The following is a 22417-nucleotide window of genomic DNA, read 5'->3' on the forward strand; positions in this document are numbered from 1 at the left end:
TAATAAACATTAAATGGATATTTTCAAACTATAGAAATTATCCCGATGGTTGGAATCTGCACTTTGGAGTGACATGCGGGTTACTAAGGTAACCAGAGGAAGCCCTGCTTCTTGCAGACCAGGCATGAAGAGTGGGCGGGGCTTGTGTATGACACAAGTATCAGACGGAGGCAGATTTCTACAACAAATTTCTGCAGAAGAGTGATATTATATGGAATATGTGGATGTTTCTTACCCTTGGCGTTTATGTTTCGCTGTGTTTGCTGCATCTTTGTTGCTTTTGTTTGATTCTCAAAGTTGTCCATCAAAGAGGTGGTCTGGGAAGTTGAGGAGCAACGTTCATGTTCTCAATATTCAGTGTTTTATTGTTCATAGTTATTATTGTAAATCCCACATTCTGTGTTTCCATGTACATTCTGAGTGTCTTAGTAAAAAAACTCAAATGTAATTCTGTTTTAGAGATGGTCTGTCACAACGTATCTGTGTATCAGTAGTCATTATCGAGTGATCAGCTTTTATCCTTTTCACTAACACACACAGTTTGAGTGTTCATAAAAGGGATCCAAGCACATACAGCAGATTAAATGGCGTAGTGATGCCTACCCTTACTTTTTTATAAAACCCGTGTCACGTGACTATAAACGTGACACCTCATTGGCTGCTTCTGAGACAGGATCGATTGCTTCAGTCTTAATTTACCGTGAGTGGGTCTTGCGTTTTTAAACACTGTTTTTTAATAAACTGAATTTTTACACACAAAATATTTTATACACTGAATTTTTAAACAGATTTATTTTACACTGAATTTTTTTTACTCTTAATTTTTCAACGGTGAATTTTAAAACAATGACTTTTGAAACACGCCTTTTGCAAACAATGAAATTGTCAGTATAATTCAATGCAAAAAAAAATTATTCACAAAATTCAAATGCAAACGGTGTCACGTGACTTTAAACGTGACACCTCATTGGCTGCTTCTGAGACAGGATCGATTGCTTCAGTCCTAATTTACCGTGGGTCTTGCGTTTTTAAATACTGATTTTTATATAAATTGGATTTTTAAACAAACACTTTTTATACACAACATTTTTAAACACTGATTTATTTTACAATGAATTTGTTATACAGTGAATTTTTAAACATTGATTTATTTTGCACTGAAGTTTTTTACTCCTCATTTTTCAACAGTGAATTTTAAAACAATGACTTTTGAAACACGCATTTTGCTAACAAATTTGTATTCAATGAAATTGTCAGTATAATTTGATGCGAAAAAAAAAATATCACAAAATTCAAACGCAAAAAATGTAATTCCATAAATTCAGTGTAGCTTTTGTAATAGACAAATGAACCTCCATAGTAAAGCCTTATTTTTCACACACACATTGCACGTATACACAAAAATGTGCGGCAACGCTTTTTGTGTTGATTGTGACGTAACAACAATATTTTGTACAAAAATAAAGAATGTAGGATTTTTTCGAAATGAGATTTTTTTCCAGCTGATGATTTACACTGCAAGAAATATGAGATCTTTATCAGACAACTGTATAAAAGCAAACAGGCCCCAATGTGGCATGGACGTCACTTGCATGCGCAGTTCGATAAAGTGAAAACAAAGGAAGTCGACCAAATTCCGTAAATGAGCAAGGAAGTTGCTGTTACTACTACAACAAAATAAAATAAGTCACCACTCCTTAAAAAAAATGTGTTTCTTACGTGAAATTAAATGAAAGTCATAAAATGTATGACTATATATGTGTATATATATATATATATATATATATATATATATATATATATATATATATACACATTGTGGAGAATGCATATATGTTTAAGAGTTATTTCTTTATTCATAGTCATGTTTAAATCATCTAGTGTTTTTCCATTTGTACTCTTTCTATTTTTTTATTTTATGTCCGCAAGTAAACTGTGTGTGTTACCTTGAAGGCTTGGAATGTAGGAGTTGGAGTACTCCCTTCTATCTTATCTGTATTAGCACAATGAGATAGTATTCCTTTCTGGACAGGGTGGGGGCTGTTTGCGTATTAAAGAAGTTGTCTCTTCCTGTTTGAATGTTAGACCATCCCAAGATGACGGTATGACTGTATTGATGTGGGCTGGTCTCCTGAAGCTTTAGTAAAACTTGATAATATTCCTATTCTGTCTTGATGGTCCTTCTTACTCTGGATATATGTCATCTGAAATAACTTGGGATTGACCAGTGACTTTAATTCCCTGGGAGGAAAGGCTGGTCAGACGCAACATACATATATATACAGTATATATACATACATGTAGTTTGTTATAATAATTTCCATACATCATTTGCTTGCATAAATAAAATTTGATTAAGAAAATACCTCAATATTGCAATTTGGTAGTCAGAATGTCATAAAGGAACGTTTTTTGTTATGTTTTACTGAGCTGCAAGTCACTGATTTGCTCAAAACTTGGTGACAGTAAGTACAATAAGAATTAAATGCTCATTTTGAAAGACTTTGCAGTAATATTTTAAACAAAGTACAGTTGCTTATCGATAGTACACGCGCTTATAAACAACTTACCATAGTGAACCATTTAAATATGCTTTTACTGTTCTTTAGTTGAAACAAACAAGCTTCTTTACCTTTTCTGATGTGATCTCCTTTTTTGATACAATGCGACCCCAGCTCCTTGTGATTACTTACAGATGTCCAACGTTCTCCAGGAAGTCGAATAAATTCACACTGAGCCAGTAGTTGCAAGTTGATGCTCCTGTTTGTGGAGTACAGTTGGTTCATCCTTGCTGTAACTGTGCCTCTCCAAGTGAGGACAGATCAGCTGTGGTGACATGAATGACATCATCTTGCAGGACTTGGTCTTCACAGATGTTAGGTGGTTTACATGTGGTGGCTGTCTGTTTAGCAAAGGCATATGTTGAACTTAACTGTGCTACTTTTTTGACAACATTGACTCAGTAAACTTTGCCGGCGTACCGTTCTCCTCTGCTTCTTGTTGATGTAGCATTCATGCTATCGGCGCCATCCTCGAGTTTGTGTTTCGTTTAAAGATGCTATTTTAAATTGGATGTGCACCGATGATAAGAACGTTTGTCGCTGCAATACCAGCAAATATTACCTCCGTTTTATTTTAAGTTCGTTCTGAAGCGATCACAGACAGTGTAACAGATGGGCGCGTCTTCCGGGTTAAAACTTAACCCAAATGAGATTAATCTTCACTCATTTATGAAACAGCGAAAATGCATTAATTACCGTATTTTTCGGAGTATAAGTCGCTCCGGAGTATAAGTCGCCCTGGCCCAAAATGCATAATAAAGAAGGAAAAAAACCATATATAAGTCGCACTGGAGTATAAGTCGCATTTTTGGGGGAAATGTATTTGATAAAAGCCAACCGCAAGAATAGACATTTGAAAGGCAATTTAAAATAAATAAAGAATAGTGAACAACAGGCTGAATAAGTGTACGTTATATGAGGCATAAATAACCAACTGATATGTTAACGTAACATATTATGGTAAGAGTCATTCAAATAACTATAACATATAGAACATGCTATACGTTTACCAAACAATCTGTCACTCCTAATCGCTAAATCCCATGAAATCTTATACGTCTAGTCTCTTACGTGAATGAGATAAATAATATTATTTGATATTTTACGCTAATGTGTTAATCATTTCACACATAAGTCGCTCCTGAGTATAAGTCGCACCCCCGGCCAAACTATGAAAAAAAAACTGCGACTTATAGTCCAAAAAATACGGTAATAGTTTAAGCACATGCGTTAACGTTGACAGCCCTAACATAGGCGCCGATCTACATTTCTGCCAGTGGGTGCTCGATGTGTGTGTATTAGTGTTGTCCCGATACTAACATTTTCGTACCGGTTCCAAAAGTATTTTGGTACTTTACTACATAAAGGGGACCACAAAAAATGTCATTATTGGCTTTATTTTAACAAAAAAATCTTACGGTACATTAAACATGTTTCTTATTGCAATTTTGTCCTTGAATAAAATAGTAAACAAACAAGATAACTTGTCTTTTAGTAGTAAGTAAACAAACAAAGACTCCTAATTTAGCTGCTGACATATGCAGTAACATATTGTGTCATTTATCATTCTATTATTTTGTCAACATTAGTGGTAGAAAATTAATTATTAATCAACTTGTTCATTTAATGTTAATATCTGCTTATTTTCTGTTCCAACATGTTCTATCCACAATTCTGTTATAATTTAATAATCACTTATTCTTCTCTTGTTTGATACTTTACATTAGTTTTGGATGATACCACACATTTAGGTATCAATCCGATACCAAGTAGTTACAGGATCATACATTGGTCATATTCAAAGTCCTCATGTGTCCAGGGACATATTTCCTGAGTTTATAAACATAATATAAAAAAACTAATAATAATTTGTGATGTTAAAAAATATCGACGTAATCATAGTAGTATCGACTAGATACGCTATTGTATGTGGAATCATTAGAGTGGATGTTAGGTGTAGATCCACCAATGGCGTTTGTTTATATTGTAGCGTCCCGGAAGAGTTGGTACTGCAAGGAATTCTGGGAATTTGTTCTGTAGTGTTTATGTTGTGTTGCAGTGCAATTATTCTTCCAAAATGTGTTTGTCCTTGTTGTTTAGTATGGTTTCACTATATGGCACATGTTTATGACAGTGTTGGCGTTGTTCATACTGCCACCCTTAGTGTGACACGTATGGCTGTTGAGCAAGTGTGCATTTAATTTCCTTGTGTAGTGTGTACAAAGTTAAAATGATTATGTCATTAGTTCATTATCGGGCACAATGAAATCTTGGATTGGTTTTGATAATTATAGACCATAAGATTTGTGACTTTTATATTACGTAAAACGGACGAAACTCGTCACAAAATTAACAACAACAAGATTGTCTTTTTCCAAAAATTATTGTAAAGATTGAAAGTTGCCATCAATCCCACGTGGGTGCTCGGGCCCCGAAGCACCCACGGGATCGGAGCCTATGAGCCCTAATATTAAGGGTGTAACGGTACGTGTATTTGTATTGAACCGTTTCGGTACGGGGGGTTGGGTTCGGTTCGGAGGTGTACCGAACGAGTTTCCACACGAACATATTAAGTATCGTACCGCACGTTGTGTAAACAATGCACACTGAGGCACAACACACGACATACTAGCAACGACCGGGCTACTACAACATGTAAAAGCCAGAGCTGGAAGACCCTCCTGCCTCGTTAAGATCTCCCGTTTGGGAACATTTCGGCTTCGCGGTGCGATACAACAATGGATAACATCGCTTCAACGAAGACAAAGACGAACAAACACAGCTCCCACCGCATTCAAGCAGCCTCTACTCGGCGAGTCAGGCAGGGCTAAAGCAATAACAAATGTTTTTATAGCAGCAAATTTAAGACCACATTGCATTAAAAACTAGATTTTGACCCACTTCTATGGTGGAAGAACAATGAGCCCATATATCCTCTTACTGCCAACTGCTACCTCCATGCCCAGCCAAAGGGTATTTTCCACAGCTGGAGACATTGTAACTGCAAGCAGGTCTGCTCTTTCTGCAGACAATGTGGATAAACTGATTTTTCTGGCAAAAAACATGAAAATTGAGTGAAAGTCACCAGGGTTAAAGGCTGGGGGGGGGGGGGAAGAAAAGTTAATCTGAGGCTGAGTTGACTTGAAACTGTTTAATGTTGCACTTTTTGTATGCAGAAGAAACGTTTTGTCATTTTATTTAATCTGAGCAACAACTTGAAGCAGTTTAATGTTGCACTTTATATGTAGAAATGTTTTGTTAAGAAACAGATTCTGAGCCTTATCTTATTTAGTTTTTATTTTATATATGTTGACTGCTCTGGATGCTGCGGGGCTATCTTGGTTGACAAGACTCTGCAGCATCGCGTGGACATCGGGGGCGGTACCTCTAGATTGGCAGACCGGGGTGGTGGTTCCTCTCTTTAAGAAGGAGAACCGGAGGATGTGTTCTAACTATCGTGGGATCACACTCCTCAGCCTTCCCGGTAAGGTCTATTCAGGTGTACTGGAGAGGAGGCTACGCCGGATAGTCGAACCTCGGATTCAGGAGGAACAGTGTGGTTTTCGTCCTGGTCGTGGAACTGTGGACCAGCTCTATACTCTCGGCAGGGTCCTTGAGGGTGCATGGGAGTTTGCCCAACCAGTCTACATGTGTTTTGTGGACTTGGAGAAGGCATTCGACCGTGTCCCTCGGGAAGTCCTGTGGGGAGTTCTCAGAGAGTATGGGGTTTCGGACTGTCTGATTGTGGCGGTCCGCTCCCTGTATGATCAGTGTCAGAGCTTGGTTCGCATTGCCGGCAGTAAGTCGGACACGTTTCCAGTGAGGGTTGGACTCCGCCAAGGCTGCCCTTTGTCACCGATTCTGTTCATAACTTTTATGGACAGAATTCTAGGCGCAGTCAAGGCGTTGAGGGGATCCGGTTTGGTGGCTGCAGGATTAGGTCTCTGCTTTTTGCAGATGATGTGGTCCTGATGGCTTCATCTGGCCAAGATCTTCAGCTCTCACTGGATCGGTTCGCAGCTGAGTGTGAAGCGACTGGGATGAGAATCAGCACCTCCAAGTCCGAGTCCATGGTTCTCGCCCGGAAAAGGGTGGAGTGCCATCTCCGGGTTGGGGAGGAGATCTTGCCCCAAGTGGAGGAGTTCAAGTACCTCGGAGTCTTGTTCACGAGTGAGGGAAGAGTGGATCGTGAGATCGACAGGCGGATCGGTGCGGCGTCTTCAGTAATGCGGACGCTGTATCGATCCGTTGTTGTGAAGAAGGAGCTGAGCCGGAAGGCAAAGCTCTCAATTTACCGGTCGATCTACGTTCCCATCCTCACCTATGGTCACGAGCTTTGGGTTATGACCGAAAGGACAAGATCACGGGTACAAGCGGCCGAAATGAGTTTCCTCAGCCGGGTGGCGGGGCTCTCCCTTAGAGATAGGGTGAGAAGCTCTGTCATCCGGGGGGAGCTCAAAGTAAAGCCGCTGCTCCTCCACATCGAGAGGAGCCAGATGAGGTGGTTCGGGCATCTGGTCAGGATGCCACCCGAGCGCCTCCCTAGGGAGGTGTTTAGGGCACGTCCGACCGGTAGGAGGCCACGGGGAAGACCCAGGACACGTTGGGAAGACTATGTCTCCCGGCTGGCCTGGGAACGCCTCGGGATCCCCCGGGAGGAGCTGGACGAAGTGGCTGGGGAGAGGGAAGTCTGGGCTTCCCTGCTTAGGCTGCTGCCCCCGCGACCCGACCTCGGATAAGCGGAAGAAGATGGATGGATGGATGGGTGGATGGATATGTTGACTGCATTAACCCTGGCAATGGACCCTGTGTGTATATGTATGTTATTGTTATGCTTAGCATTCATGACTGCCTGCTGTTGCACTGATCAGCCTAGTGGTGGCTCACATCCATCACACACACACAGAGCTATTTTAAAGCAATGTTAAAAGGATAAAGCCATTGTTTATAAATTTTGGTAAATAAATAACCAGAAAATGTATATTTTGTTGTTTTCTTACTGTACCGAAAATGAACCGAACCGTGACCTCTAAACCGAGGTACGTACCGAACCGAAATTTTTGTGTACCGTTACACCCTTACCTAAAATATATATATATACCGTATTTTTCGGAGTATAAGTCGCACCGGAGTATAAATCGCACCTGCCGAAAATGCATAATAAAGAAGGAAAAAAACATATATAAATCGCAATGGAGCCCGGCCAAACTATGAAAAAAACTGCGACTTATAATCCGAAAAATACGGTATATATATATATATATATATATATATATATATATATGTATCTTCATATATTACACACAGCCAGTTACTTGCGCACTATTGACGAGTGATGGACCGAAGCGAAAATTTGGCCGCCGAAAAAATACATTGCTTACTGAAACCGGATGTTGTGATGACGTATCCACTTCCACTGGCTGGGCTGCGTCTTTCCCCGCACACACGAATGGTTTAGCAGTCCAATGGCAGTGACTAAACTCTCACGTAACCACTTTTCCTGGCAAAGCAGGCACGTATGAGTTGTGTTTTGAAGCGGAGGTATGCCACACTTTAATTTACGCCACACTCACACACTTCCATCATCATTTGTTGATGAGCGAGGGTGAACCAGAAAAGCCCAAAAAAACAATGACTTTGTGCATATACACAAAATGAAAATACTTGATCCTTTGCAGTAAGATTAGCCCCTTACAAAGAAATGAACAGTACATAACTTTTAATGTACCTTTTCACTAACACGCATTTTAATTTATTGTGGTATTTTTGTTCTCATGCTTACTTACCTGGCAAACAAAATGAAGAGTATCCAAGAGCAAATACCTGCTGGTTTAGCTACTGTAATACTTTTCACTTCTGAAAAGGAGATAGTCTGCAAGAAGATTAAATAGTGAAATGACAAAGAAAACAAGTAATGTGTCTCGAAGTACTCACCGAGAAATGTTGTCACACACATGTATTCACCTGGTGTCCGGTATTGGCTATTTTTGTAACACACATTATGGCAAAAATCACCTAAAAAAATTTGAGGCGGTAGAGGTCATATATAACCTGACTCTCGCCAGACCCTTGTAGTTCGCTGAGCTCAACACAAGGGACTGGGCTCGAAGGCATCGCAAATAGAATAGAATAGAAAGTACTTTATTGATCCCTGGGGGAATAATAATAAACAATATAATACATACAATATATTATATAAATAATATATGACTAATATAAATATATTCTACATTTAAGTTTTATTCTACATTTACAAACTCCTTCAAGATAGCAAAAAATAATGAACCAATCAGGATCGCCGGGCGGGATTTCATAGATGTGACGTAGCGCCGAAGAGACTGTTTGAGTCAAACAATAATGGCAGCACGGAACAAGGAGTCAAGTGCTGACATTAATTATGCTATTGCAACTGTTTTATGACATCGATTGAATATTAATTATTCAAAAGATGAACAGAGAACGGTTTTGAAGGCATTTATTGGTGGCAAGGATGTTTTGGCTCTTCTACCGACCGCGTTTGGATTTCCCAGCGTCGCTCTCATCAGCGTCGTGATTTCAATGCGAGTGGTTGAAGTAGCACGTCATTCAAGATAACGGATAAGTGGTTTATCCAATCACAGACAATTATTTTTTTAACAAGGCCCCGCCTTCTGAAATACTCTCCTATTGAGAACTCCCAGATCTTTGTGTGGAGCTCAGCGAACTACAAGGATCTGGCGAGAGTCAGGTTAGGTCATATATATATATATATATATATATATATATATATATATATATATATATATATTTCTTAGGGCTGCAACAACTAATCGATTAAAATCGATTATAAAAATAGTTGGCAATTAATTTAGTCATCGATTCGTATGCTATGCGCATGCGCAGAGGCAATTTTTTTTTAAATAAACCTTTATTTATAAACTGCAACATGTACAAACAGCTGAGAAACAATAATCAAAATAAGTATGGTGCCAGTATGCTGTTTTTTTCCCCAATAAAATACTGGAAAGAATAGAAATGTAGTTTGTCTCTTTTATTCGATTATTAATCGAAGTACTGTATTTTCCGCACTATAAGGCGCACCTATAAACCTCCAATTTTCTCAAAAGCTGACAGTGCGTCTTATAATCCGGTGCGCCTTATATATGGAGCAATATTGAGCCACAACGAGTCTCGCAACTACGGGTTGCATAACGTAACCCCAGCCTCTACTGTAGCGTCTATTCTATGCGCCTTATATATGAACACATTTTTAAAATATGCCATTCATTGAAGGTGCGCCTTACGGTAATCGACAGATTAATCGATTATCAAATTAATCATTAGTTGCAGCCCTAATATATATATATATACATACATGTACACACACACACATATATACATATATATATATATACATACATACATACATGTACACATATATACCGTATTTTTCGGACAATAAGGCGCACTTAAAATTCTTTCATTTTCTCAAAAATCGACAGTGCGCCTTATAACCCGGTGCGCCTAATGTACGGAATCATTCTGGTTGTGCTTACCGACCTCGAAGCAATTTTATTTGGTACATGGCACATCCGCCACTGTAGTCTGTACCGATGATAGGTCGATAAGCTTCTTCTTTTTCTCTAACTTCTTGTTATGGGACAATCATCCGCCGCTGTTGTCATTTCTAATATAAAGTAGTGTCAAGTTCTTACTTATATCTGTCAGTAAACTCGCCATGAAAGCGCTAAAACATACCGGTGGAGTGAGTTTACATTATTCACCCGAGGAACTTTAGTTATTAGAGAGTTCCGGTCTGACGGTTTTTCCACGGGCCTTGTTGTTGTTTCCGGATGAGGAGATGCCGCTTCGTTATTGATTGAGGTAAAGTCTGAATGTCATTAAAAGAGTTAGCTCCATCTTTTCACACTTCTTCCACTCTGTCCTTGCACGCTACACCGCTACAACAAAGATGACGGGGAGAAGACACTGCCGAAGGTGAGCCACAAACCACCCACAAAATGAAGCGACTGTCAGAAAGCAACTTGAAGATGATCTGTAAAACCTCATCGATGCAACATTTTGACCAAAGAACCACCATTACATGTTATGTAGACCACAAGGAAGTCTGTTACATTTAGAAAAAAATAATAATAATATGACTCCTTTAAAGGGGAACATTATCACAATTTCAGAAGGGTTAAAACCATTAAAAGTCAGTTCCCAGTGGCTTATTTTATTTTTCAACGTTTTTTTCAAAATTTTACCCATCACGCAATATCCCTAAAAAAAGCTTCAAAGTGCCTGATTTTAACCATCGTTATATACACCCATCCATTTTCCTGTGACGTCACACAGTGATGCCAATACAAACAAGCATGGCGGATAGAACAGCAAGTTTATAGCGACATTAGCTTGGATTCAGACTCGGATTTCAGCGGCTTAAGCAATTCAACAGATTACGCATGTATTGAAACGGATGGTTGTAGTGTGGAGGCAGGTAGCGAAAACGAAATTGAAGAAGAAACTGAAGCTATTGAGCCATATCGGTTTGAACCGTATGCAAGCGAAAATGACACGACAGCCAGCGACACGGGAGAAAGCGAGGACGAATTCGGCGATCGCCTTCTAACCAACGATTGGTATGTGTTTGTTTGGCATTAAAGGAAACTAACAACTATGAACTAGGTTTACAGCATATGAAATACATTTGGCAACAACATGCACTTTGAGAGTGCAGACAGCCCATTTCAGGTGCGCTAAGAACATACACTTTTCCACGATTTCAACACTCAGGTTAACCATACCTAAATAGACACAAAATACTGCATTACACCCGAATGTATTCGCATGATTTAAAAAAATAAATGTTTTTAAGCTAAATTATTGGTAAACACAGTTTATGTATAATCATTTACGTAAAACCGCGAGTAATGAATAAAGTTTTCATCAATTAATATATTCTGTAGACATACCCTCATCCGCTCTCTTTTCCTGAAAGCTGATCTGTCCAGTTTTGGAGTTGATGTCAGCATCTGCTTTGAGTGTCGCAGGATATCCACACATTCTTGCCATCTCTGTCGTAGCATAGCTTTCGTCGGTAAAGTGTGCGGAACAAACGACTGACCATTTCGTCGGCTTTCCCCACAGCCTCGTATTTTGAACAAATTTCGTCCAATTTCTTGCCACTTTCGCATCTTTGGGCCACTGGTGCAACTTGAATCCGTCCCTGTTCAAGTTGTTACACCCTCCGACAACACACCGACGAAAGTGAGAAATGGCGGATTGCTTCCCGCTGTGACGTCACATCGTGACGTCATCGCTCCGAGAGCAAATAATAGAAAGACGTTTAATTCGCCAAAATTCACCCATTTAGAGTTCGGAAATCGGTTAAAAAAATATATGGTCTTTTTTCTGCAACATCAAGGTATATATTGACGCTTACATAGGTCTGGTGATAATGTTCCCCTTTAATGCGCCCTATAATCCGGTGCGCCTTTTGTGTGAAAAGAAACCTTGACAATTTTACCTTTGAAAAGTATTGGTACTGTTCTTTCATCTAAGTGGCGCTGTTTGGCGGTGACTACAGAGCTGAGGCGCATGATGTTGAGTGTGTCCAAACACACACACAAAGTGCATACAAGCAATAACATTTTGGAGAGGAGGAATGGCAAAAAAAATGAAATTCTACTGGTCAATAAAGAGTGTGCGTGAAGCGAGGTATTTTGGCTTCAAAACCAACAATAAAGGTGATGCTTTAAACAGGGAGGCGCCGCGCTGCCAGTGTTGCTTCAAAACACGCCTCGCCAAATGTGGCGAGTAGTATTAGCACCTTTGCTTCAACAGCAGGACAGATTTAACAACTCCATTATTACCTGTCACTCTTTATAACTCCTTGCGCAGATCTGAATGCTTATTCATTAAATGTCTGCCTAAGTTTGAAGCAAAGGCACAAATACTACTCGCCACATCTGGCGAGGCGTGGTTTAAAGTAACACTTGAAGCGCGGCGCTTCCTTGTTTAAAGCGTCACCTTTACCGTTAGTTTTGAAGCCCAAATACCTCCATTTTGTACAAACCCCGTTTCCATATGAGTTGGGAAATTGTGTTAGATGTAAATATAAACGGAATACAATGATTTGCAAATCATTTTCAACCCATATTCAGTTGGATATGCTACAAAGACAACATATTTGATGTTCAAACTGATAAACATTTTTTTTGTTGTTGCAAATAATCATTAACTTTAGAATTTGATGCCAGCAACACGTGACAAAGAAGTTGGGAAAGGTGGCAATAAATACTGATAAAGTTGAGGAATGCTCATCAAACACTTATTTGGAACATCCCACAGATGTGCAGGCTAATTGGGAACAGGTGGGTGCCATGATTGGGTATAAAAGTAGATTCCATGAAATGCTCAGTCATTCACAAACAAGGATGGGGCGAGGGTCACCACTTGGTCAACAAATGCGTGAGCAAATTTTTGAACAGTTTAAGAAAAACCTTTCTCAACCAGCTATTGCAAGGAATTTAGGGATTTCACCATCTACGGTCCGTAATATCATCAAAGGGTTCAGAGAATCTGGAGAAATCACTGCACGTAAGCAGCTAAGCCCGTGACCTTCGATCCCTCAGGCTGTACTGCATCAACAAGCGACATCAGTGTGTAAAGGATATCACCACATGGGCTCAGGAACACTTCAGAAACCCACTGTCAGTAACTACAGTTGGTCGCTACATCTGTAAGTGCAAGTTAAAACTCTCCTACGCAAGGCGAAAACAGTTGATCAACAACACCCAGAAACGCCGTCGGCTTCGCTGGGCCTGAGATCATCTAAGATGGACTGATACAAAGTGGAAAAGTGTTCTGTGGTCTGACGAGTCCACATTTCAAATTGTTTTTGGAAACTGTGGACGTCGTGTCCTCCGGACCAAAGAGGAAAAGAACCATCCGGATTGTTATAGGCGCAAAGTGGAAAAGCCAGCATGTGTGATGGTATGGGGGTGTATTAGTGCCCAAGACATGGGTTACTTACACATCTGTGAAGGCGCCATTAATGCTGAAAGGTACATACAGGTTTTGGAGCAACATATGTTGCCATCCAAGCAACGTTACCATGGACGCCCCTGCTTATTTCAGCAAGACAATGCCAAGCCATGTGTTACATCAATGTGGCTTCATAGTAAAAGAGTGCGGGTACTAGACTGGCCTGCCTGTAGTCCAGACCTGTCTCCCATTGAAAATGTGTGGCGCATTATGAAGCCTAAAATAGCACAACGGAGACCCCCGGACTGTTGAACAACTTAAGCTGTACATCAAGCAAGAATGGGAAAGAATTCCACCTGAGAAGCTTCAAAAATGTGTCTCCTCAGTTCCCAAACGTTTACTGAGTGTTGTTAAAAGGAAAGGCCATGTAACACAGTGGTGAACATGCCCTTTCCCAACTACTTTGGCATGTGTTGCAGCCATGAAATTCTAAGTTAATTATTATTTGCAAAAAAAAAAAAATGTATGAGTTTGAACATCAAATATGTTGTCTTTGTAGTGCATTCAACTGAATATGGGTTGAAAATGATTTGCAAATCATTGTATTCCGTTTATATTTACATCTAACACAATTTCCCAACTCATATGGAAATGGGGTTTGTACTTCACCACCCTCTTTATTAACCAGTAGAATTGTCGTTTTTTTGCCATTCTTCCTCTCCAAGATGTTATTGCTTGTATGCACTTTCTTGTGAATGATGAGCAAAATTCCAAAAAAGACGCGCAGCCCCCCTTTAAATGTATACTTCTATCCCTTTCGGGGTCGCGAGGGGTGCTGGAGCCTATCTCAGCTGCATACGGGCGGAAGGCGGGGTACACCCTGGACAAGTCGCCACCTCATCGCAGGGCTTAAAGTATACTTAGCGACCATTTAAGTGTACGTTCCCACCTCGGGAAGCAAACTGGTGCGTATAGCCTACGTAGACCAAGGACTTCCTGTTCGCTTCCTTACTGAGGGATGAAGATTTTAGTGCAGTCTGTTTCAGGTTTTTTTGTTTTTCTTTTTTGAAACAGCTCCTACTTGGATTTCCTTTCCAGCGCAGCCCCGCACCCCCCTCCTCCTCCTTCTCTTGTACCAAGCAGCCATCCGTCCCCCGCCTTTCCCTGCACAACTGTGTCCTCGCCTGAACTCTGCTTCTCAGTCCCAGACAGCCTGTGAGTAAAGCCCAGCACGCACGTTTGCACACACACACACACACACACACACACACACACACACACACACACACACACACACACACACACACACACACACACACACACACACACACACACACACACACACATGTCGTAATCCCTCAGAGAATAAACTAGAGACGTCCCTACCAATGGCAAGAACAGAATGTGTATTTAAATATTTTGCACCTTGGATACATTTATACATACATACATGATATGTAACAGACAGATACAACTTTTTTCAACTTCGCGTCACAAAGAAACCACCAAACGACAACGAGACCACAGAACAGAAAAAAAGAAGGGAGTGAAAGAGAATGCGCTCCACTCTTTTCGACCCCACATGCGCACGCACACGCGCACACACACATACACGCACGCACACACACACACATGCATTACTGCAGTCACGCGAGCGACATTCTCCCCTGCGCACTCTGAGGTCCTTTTTGTGGCGTTCAAAGAGCAAAAAACACAAACGTAGCGTCTCCGTGACGGAGGACTTTTTCGAGTGGCACGTATGTACAGATGCTGGTGTCTCAAGAGCGGGATTGTAACTGCTCCACTTTTTGTTTATTTTCTCCTCCTCCTCCTCACCGGACACAAGGAGGCTGCGGGCGGATGGCGTTGAAAAGAGACGTGCAGGTGAGCACAACGGCGAGAGAAAAGACACAGAAAAGGGGAAGAAAAAAAAAAGACGGCAATAAAGCGCATCTGGACTGTTTTTACTGCAAGATGGCCACACAGGACCAGAGAGATGGGGAGGGGACTCAGCTTCCCACCACGCCCACCATTAAGAGTCCACCTTGCATGGTTCTCTGTGTGTGTTAGGGCTGGGCGATAAAACCATGTCAATACATATCGCCATAGACACGTAGTCCATATCAATATAAAACGCATTCGATAAAATGTTCGTTAATCGATATCAATAGAATATGCGTTTGATAAAATGTTCAATAATCAATATCAATAAAAAATGCGTTCGATAAAATGTTCAATAATCAATATCAATTAAAAATATGCGTTTGATAAAATGTTCAATAATCAATACCAATAAAAAATGTGTTTGATAAAATGTTCGATAATTGATTTCAAACTATGCGTTTGATAAAATGTTCAATAATCGATATAAATAAAAAATGTGTTTGATAAAATGTTCGATAATCGAAATAAATTAAAAATTGCCTTTGATAAAATGTTCGATAATTGATATCAATAAAATATTCATTTGATAAAATGTTCAATAATCAATATCAATAAAAAAATTGTGCTTGATAAAATGTTCAATAATAATATCAATAAAAATGCGTTCGATAAAATGTTCGATAATTGATATCAAAACATGCGTTTGATAACATTTTCGATTGTTGATATCAAGGAAAAATGCGTTTGATAAAATATTTGATAATTGATATCAATAAAATATGCATTTGATAAAATGTTCAATATTTGATATCAATAAAAAATGCGTTTGATAAAATATTTAATAATTGATATCAATAAAATATGCATTTGATAAATGTTTGATAATCAATATTAATAAAAAATGCGTTTGGTCAAATTTTCAATTGATATCAATAAACTATGCGTTTGATAACCTTTTCGATCATTGATAGCAACGAAAAATGTCTTTGATAAAATGTTCAATAATTGATATCAATAAACTATGCGTTTGATAAAATGTTCGATAATTGATTTCAAACTATGCGTTTGATAAAATGTTCAATAATCGATATAAATAAAAAATGTGTTTGATAAAATGTTCGATAATCGAAATAAATTAAAAATTGCCTTTGATAAAATGTTCGATAATTGATATCAATAAAATATTCATTTGATAAAATGTTCAATAATCAATATCAATAAAAAAATTGTGATTGATAAAATGTTCAATAATAATATCAATAAAAATGCGTTCGATAAAATGTTCGATAATTGATATCAAAACATGCGTTTGATAACATTTTCGATTGTTGATATCAAGGAAAAATGCGTTTGATAAAATATTTGATAATTGATATCAATAAAATATGCATTTGATAAAATGTTCAATATTTGATATCAATAAAAAATGCGTTTGATAAAATATTTAATAATTGATATCAATAAAATATGCATTTGATAAATGTTTGATAATCAATATTAATAAAAAATGCGTTTGGTCAAATTTTCAATTGATATCAATAAACTATGCGTTTGATAACCTTTTCGATCATTGATAGCAACGAAAAATGTCTTTGATAAAATGTTCAATAATTGATATCAATAAACTATGCGTTTGATAAAATGTTCGATAATTGATATCAATAAAAAATGCCTTCGATAAAATGTTCGATAATCGATATCAAAATAATATGCGTTTGATAAAATGTTTAATAATCAATATCAATAAAAAATGTGTTTGATATAATGTTCGATACTAGATATCAATAAAAAATGCGTTTGATAAAATGTTCAATAATCAATATCAATAAAAAATGCGTTTGATAAAATGTTCGATAATTGATATCAATAAAATATTCTTTTGATAAAATGTTCAATAATCAATATCAATAAAAAATTGTGCTTGATAAAATGTTCAATAATAATATCAATAAAAATGCGTTCGATAAAATGTTCGATAATTGATATCAAAATATGCGTTTGATAAAATGTTCAATAATCAATAAAAAAATGCGTTCGATAAATGTTCAATAATTGATATCAAAATATGCGTTTGATAAAATGTTCGATTATTGATATCAATAAAATATGCGTTTGATAAAATTTTCGATTGTTGATATCAAGGAAAAATGCGTTTGATAAAATATTTGATGATTGATATCAATAAAATATGCATTTGATATATTGTACGATAGACATCAATGAAAAATGCATTTAATAAAATGTTCGATAACTGATATCACTAAAAATGCATTTGATAAAATGTTCAATATTTGATATCAATAAAAAATGGGTTTGATAAAATATTTGATAATTGATATCAATAAAATATGCATTTGATAAATGTTTGATATGAATAAAAAATGCGTTTGGTAAAATTTTCAATTGATATCAATAAACTATGCGTTTGATAACATTTTCGATAATTGATATCAATGAAAAATGTGTTTGATAAAATGTTCAATAATTGATATCAATAAACTATGCGTTTGATAAAATGTTCGATAATTGATATAAATAAAAACTGCCTTCGATAAAATGTTCGATAATCGATATCAAAATAGTATGCGTTTGATAAAATGTTCAATAATCAATATCAATAAAAAATGTGTTTGATATAATGTTCGATACTAGATATCAATAAAAAATGTGTTTGATAAAATGTACAATAATCAATATCAATAAAAAAATGTGTTTGATATAATGTTTGATAATAGATATCAATAAAAAATGTGTTTGATAAAATGTTCGATAATTGATATCAATAAAATATTAATTTGATAAAATGTTCAATAATCAATATCAATAAAAAATGGTGTTTGATAAAATGTTCAATAATAATATCAATTAAAAATACGTTAGATAAAATGTTTGATAATTGATATCAATACAATATGCGTTTGATAAAATGTTCAATAATCAATATCAATAAAAAATGCGTCCGATAACATGTTCGATAATTGATATCAAAATATGCGTTTGATAAAATGTTCAATAATCGATATCAATAAAAAATGTGTTTGATAAAATGTTCGATAATCGATATCAGTAAAATATGCGTTTGATAAAATGTTCGATTATTGATATCAATAAAATATGCGTTTGCTAAAATTTCGATTGTTGATACCAATGAAAAATGCGTTTGATAAAATATTTGATAATTGATATCAATAAAATATGCATTTGATATAATGTTCGATAATTGACATCAGTGAAAAATGCATTTAATAAAATGTTCGATAATTGATAGCAATAAAATATGCATTTGATAAAATGTTCAATATTTGATATCAATAAAAAATGCGTTTGATAAAATATTTGATGATTGATATCAATAAAATATGCATTTGATAAAGTGTTTGATAATCAATATAAAAAAAATGTGTTTGATAAAATGTTCAATTGATATAAATAAACTGCGTTTGATAACATGTTCGATTGTTGATATCAATAAACTAAGCGTTTGATAAAATGTTCGATAATTGATACCAATAAAAAATGCCTTTTGATAAAATGTTCGATAATTGATATGAACAAAAAATGTGTTTGATAAAATGTTCAATAACTGATATCAATAAACTATGCGTTTGAGAAAATGTTCAATACTTGCTATCAATAAACCATGCGTTTGATAAAATGTTCAATAATTGATATCAATAAAAATTGCGTTTGATAAAATGTTCAATAATTGATATCAATAAAAAATGCGTTTGATAAAATGATTGACAATTGTTTTGCTTCTTGGTGGGAAGAAAGCCAAAGTATGTAAGCGAGGTTTAGTTGCATGAACAAAGGCAGTCGCTCAAAGCAGGAAGTGATCGAGGGCTGCACGATTATTGCCTAACTAAATAACCTAGTGTGTTAAATATTCTGCCTGTGCAAAAACATTACAGTTACACATTTTAGTATTTATTATGATTGTTGTAATTTTTCAAATTAATGCATGTTATTATTATTTTTTTTTAATTAACAAACTGTTTATATTTTATTTTTTATTTGGAGAGCTTCTAATATTTTAGATCAGGGTTGTCTCAACTGACTGAAAAGTCAAGTATACGGGGGGCATTTTAATATATTTTTATTTTTAACAACGTGCTAAAAACTGATATACATAATTAAAGACAGCATTTTGTGTTGTTATTATTAGTAGTAGTAAAAAAATGACAGCTTTTTCCTCATTAGAGTCCATTGTGTTGCTCTTTTTTCTTACATTATCACATTCTTACACATAGTTTGTTTTTAGAAAGACACAATATGTTATTATTTTCACAAAGAATTGGTATTGGATCGGTATCGCTGATACCAGCATGAATTTTACTTGGAATCGGATCTGAAAGAAAATCGGTGGAAAAAGTTTTGATGGTGACTAGGCCTGGGCCGATAGTCAATAAATCAATTAGTCAAACGATGAATGAAAATTAAGTTAAAATATTTTGCCGGCATTGATAAATTGTGAGTCTCAAACTGGTAGAACGAGGTCTCACTCTGTGCATCGCGTTTATTTAACAGTAGAATGAACTGAACGCAGTGAGCCCTCTTTTCAGTCGTCCACAATCTTTGTCTCGGGTGTGTAGAGCGCACACACGGGAAGTACAAATGTCCCCCTGTGGGAATAGTTCAGCTTCAAAACAGAGGGGCAATATAAGCCCATCAACACGGACGAACGAGCGAGAATGACGTGATGGCAACAACAAAAAATGTTTCAACTGGTTAAAAAATGCACTTCAATATGTTCATATTTAATTTGAAGGTTTGTTTACAGAAATTAATAATTTTGTTTGTTTATTTCGGATAACTCAAAATTATTTACCTTACAATTACAGTACAATGGTAAACAATTCTAAGTAATGATACAGTAATTAAATCTTTTTAAATGGTTACTTGCAATATTATTATATTATGATTACATTACATTATGATCACTGCATAGTTTTTATTGGTTATTTCTTCAGTTTAAAAGCACAATGTAGACAAAAGTCTGTCAGCATAAAGCCAAATATAAAGTAGATTATTGCATATTGTTATGTGTGGCACCGTGAGACAAGAATATGTTGACTGACAGTCTAAAAGTATTTTTATATTATGCATTTATAGTTCTCAAATATAAAAATTGCAAATCGAATCGTAGTTTTGGGCAGAAAAACAGCAATTAAGTTTTTTCTCAATATCATGCAGCCCTAAAGGGATCACTGATCAGCGGGAGTGACACGCAAACAGCCAATCGGGTGACAGTATCAACTATCAAGTTCAGTTGTCTGGCGGTTGATTCTTGGCATGGAGTGAGAAGAGAAAGTCAAAATGAAGACATTGTGGATAACAGAGTGAAAGTCACCTGGACATTATGGCACTTCTTTGGATTAAAAAAAAAAAAAGGGGACCATAGTCAGACCAATGTGGTCTGTAAATGATGCAAGGCGCTCACCCTTTAGAGCACAGCTGTAACTTCCTGGCACTAAACCTGCAGAAAATAGTTCTTCTCAGGTTTCTCTAGGTTTACATTTTTCACTATTTTCTAACACTTCATTAAGCATTTCTCACATATTCCTTATTTTTGCACCTTCATTTTTTTCAATTTGGTTTTACTATTTTGTTTACATTGTTTGTTTTCTATACTTGTGTTGAGGGAATTATAATCAGAGATAAGTTACATTTGATATAAATATTCTATATATTTTTTCTCCTGGTTCATATTTTCCATAAGTGATAAAAGATACAGTATCAACAATTATCGATATCGACCAATATAAAACGCCTGCATCGTGATACGGTTTTCAGCCATATCGCCCAGCCCTGCTGTGTGTGTTTGTGTGCATGCTTCAGTGTTGGCGTTTGCATGTTGATCTTGATTGTCAATGCTGGAGAATTAAAGCTTTACTGTCCAAAGCCGGCAGCTAAATTCTCACCCTTCATTCCACAGTCTGGCACAAAAAAAAAAAAAAGAAAAAGAAAAAGTCAACCGTACAAAAGCGAGAAAAACAATGTTTGCAAATCTGTTAAAAGCTCGGATTGATCGCACCTGGAAGAAGAAGCACAGGGAGAAAGACAAAGAAGAAGGACGTGTAAGAACCACAATAGTACAACTCCCGTGCAATCATCTTAAATCAGGAATTATTTCAATGGACTCCTGAGTAGTAAATATTTTTGTAGCTAAAAATCTTTATTCAAGTCTACGTTTTGAGACATGGCAGAGCCTTGCATTGACGTTATATACTGTAAACTCTGGACTATAAGCCGCTATTTTTTTTTCGTCACTTTGCACACTGCGGCTTATAAAACGGTGCAACTAATTGATGGATTTTTCTTCACTGACGGCCATATAGTAAATAGTATTCATTAAAAGCAAGCAAAGACACTTAAATAGCGTGTTATTGTTTGTGCTATGGTGGTATCTTTTGGACACTTTACCTGCTGTTTAAAGCTTTTAACCGGAAGAAGAAGTGCTGTTCCGTCATCTGGCGGTCCATAGCGTTTCTACTTGTATGGATTCTTCATTCACCATTCCAAGCAATGTTTGTAAGTTTTACAATATAACTAAAACAATTCTTACTTACTAAACCGTCCCATGTGTGATGTCTATAGGAGTGTTTTCATGCATATTTGTACGTGCTATCGTAACGTAATGCAGCTAGCGTCGTTAGCATTAGCTAAAATGCTAACACGTTTACGAGTGTCTTTATTAGTATTATCAACTTACAATGGCATTTTTTTTTGTATTGTTTCAGTTTCGTAAATTCACCGAAACATCACCGTGGAGTTATTGAGTCTGTCTAGCTAATTGGAGAGCTAGCTTCCGCAAATAGTAAGTCCATGACGATGACTTCTGTTTTGTTTGTTCAGTTGTTTTACTGCCATGTTACAGACACCGTTTGGAAACAATTCAGGCATGTAAATAAACATTTACAAAATGCCATCCATCCATTTTCTACCGCTTGTCCCTTTTTGGGGTCGCGGGGGGTGCTGGAGCCTATCTCAGCTGCATTCGGGCG

The 22417-nt window shown here is 36.9% G+C and overlaps 1 protein-coding gene across 2 annotated transcripts in view; it reads right to left on the reverse strand.

Moving 5' to 3' along the window:
* ahdc1 (AT hook, DNA binding motif, containing 1) overlaps nucleotides 1–22417 on the reverse strand; it is a 79699-nt gene that overhangs the window by 16921 nt on the left and 40361 nt on the right. The window contains exon 7 of one of the 2 annotated variants that reach the window (XM_061930783.1): nucleotides 18175–21447. The exons of the other annotated variant lie outside the window; for it this stretch is intronic. The gene's annotated coding sequence lies outside the window, so the exon portion shown is untranslated. Of the gene's footprint in view, nucleotides 1–18174; nucleotides 21448–22417 lie in introns of those variants that run through there. 2 annotated transcript variants of the gene reach the window in all.

Source organism: Nerophis lumbriciformis, linkage group LG37 (genome assembly GCF_033978685.3).
Source record: "Nerophis lumbriciformis linkage group LG37, RoL_Nlum_v2.1, whole genome shotgun sequence".
Taxonomy (NCBI): domain Eukaryota; kingdom Metazoa; phylum Chordata; class Actinopteri; order Syngnathiformes; family Syngnathidae; genus Nerophis; species Nerophis lumbriciformis.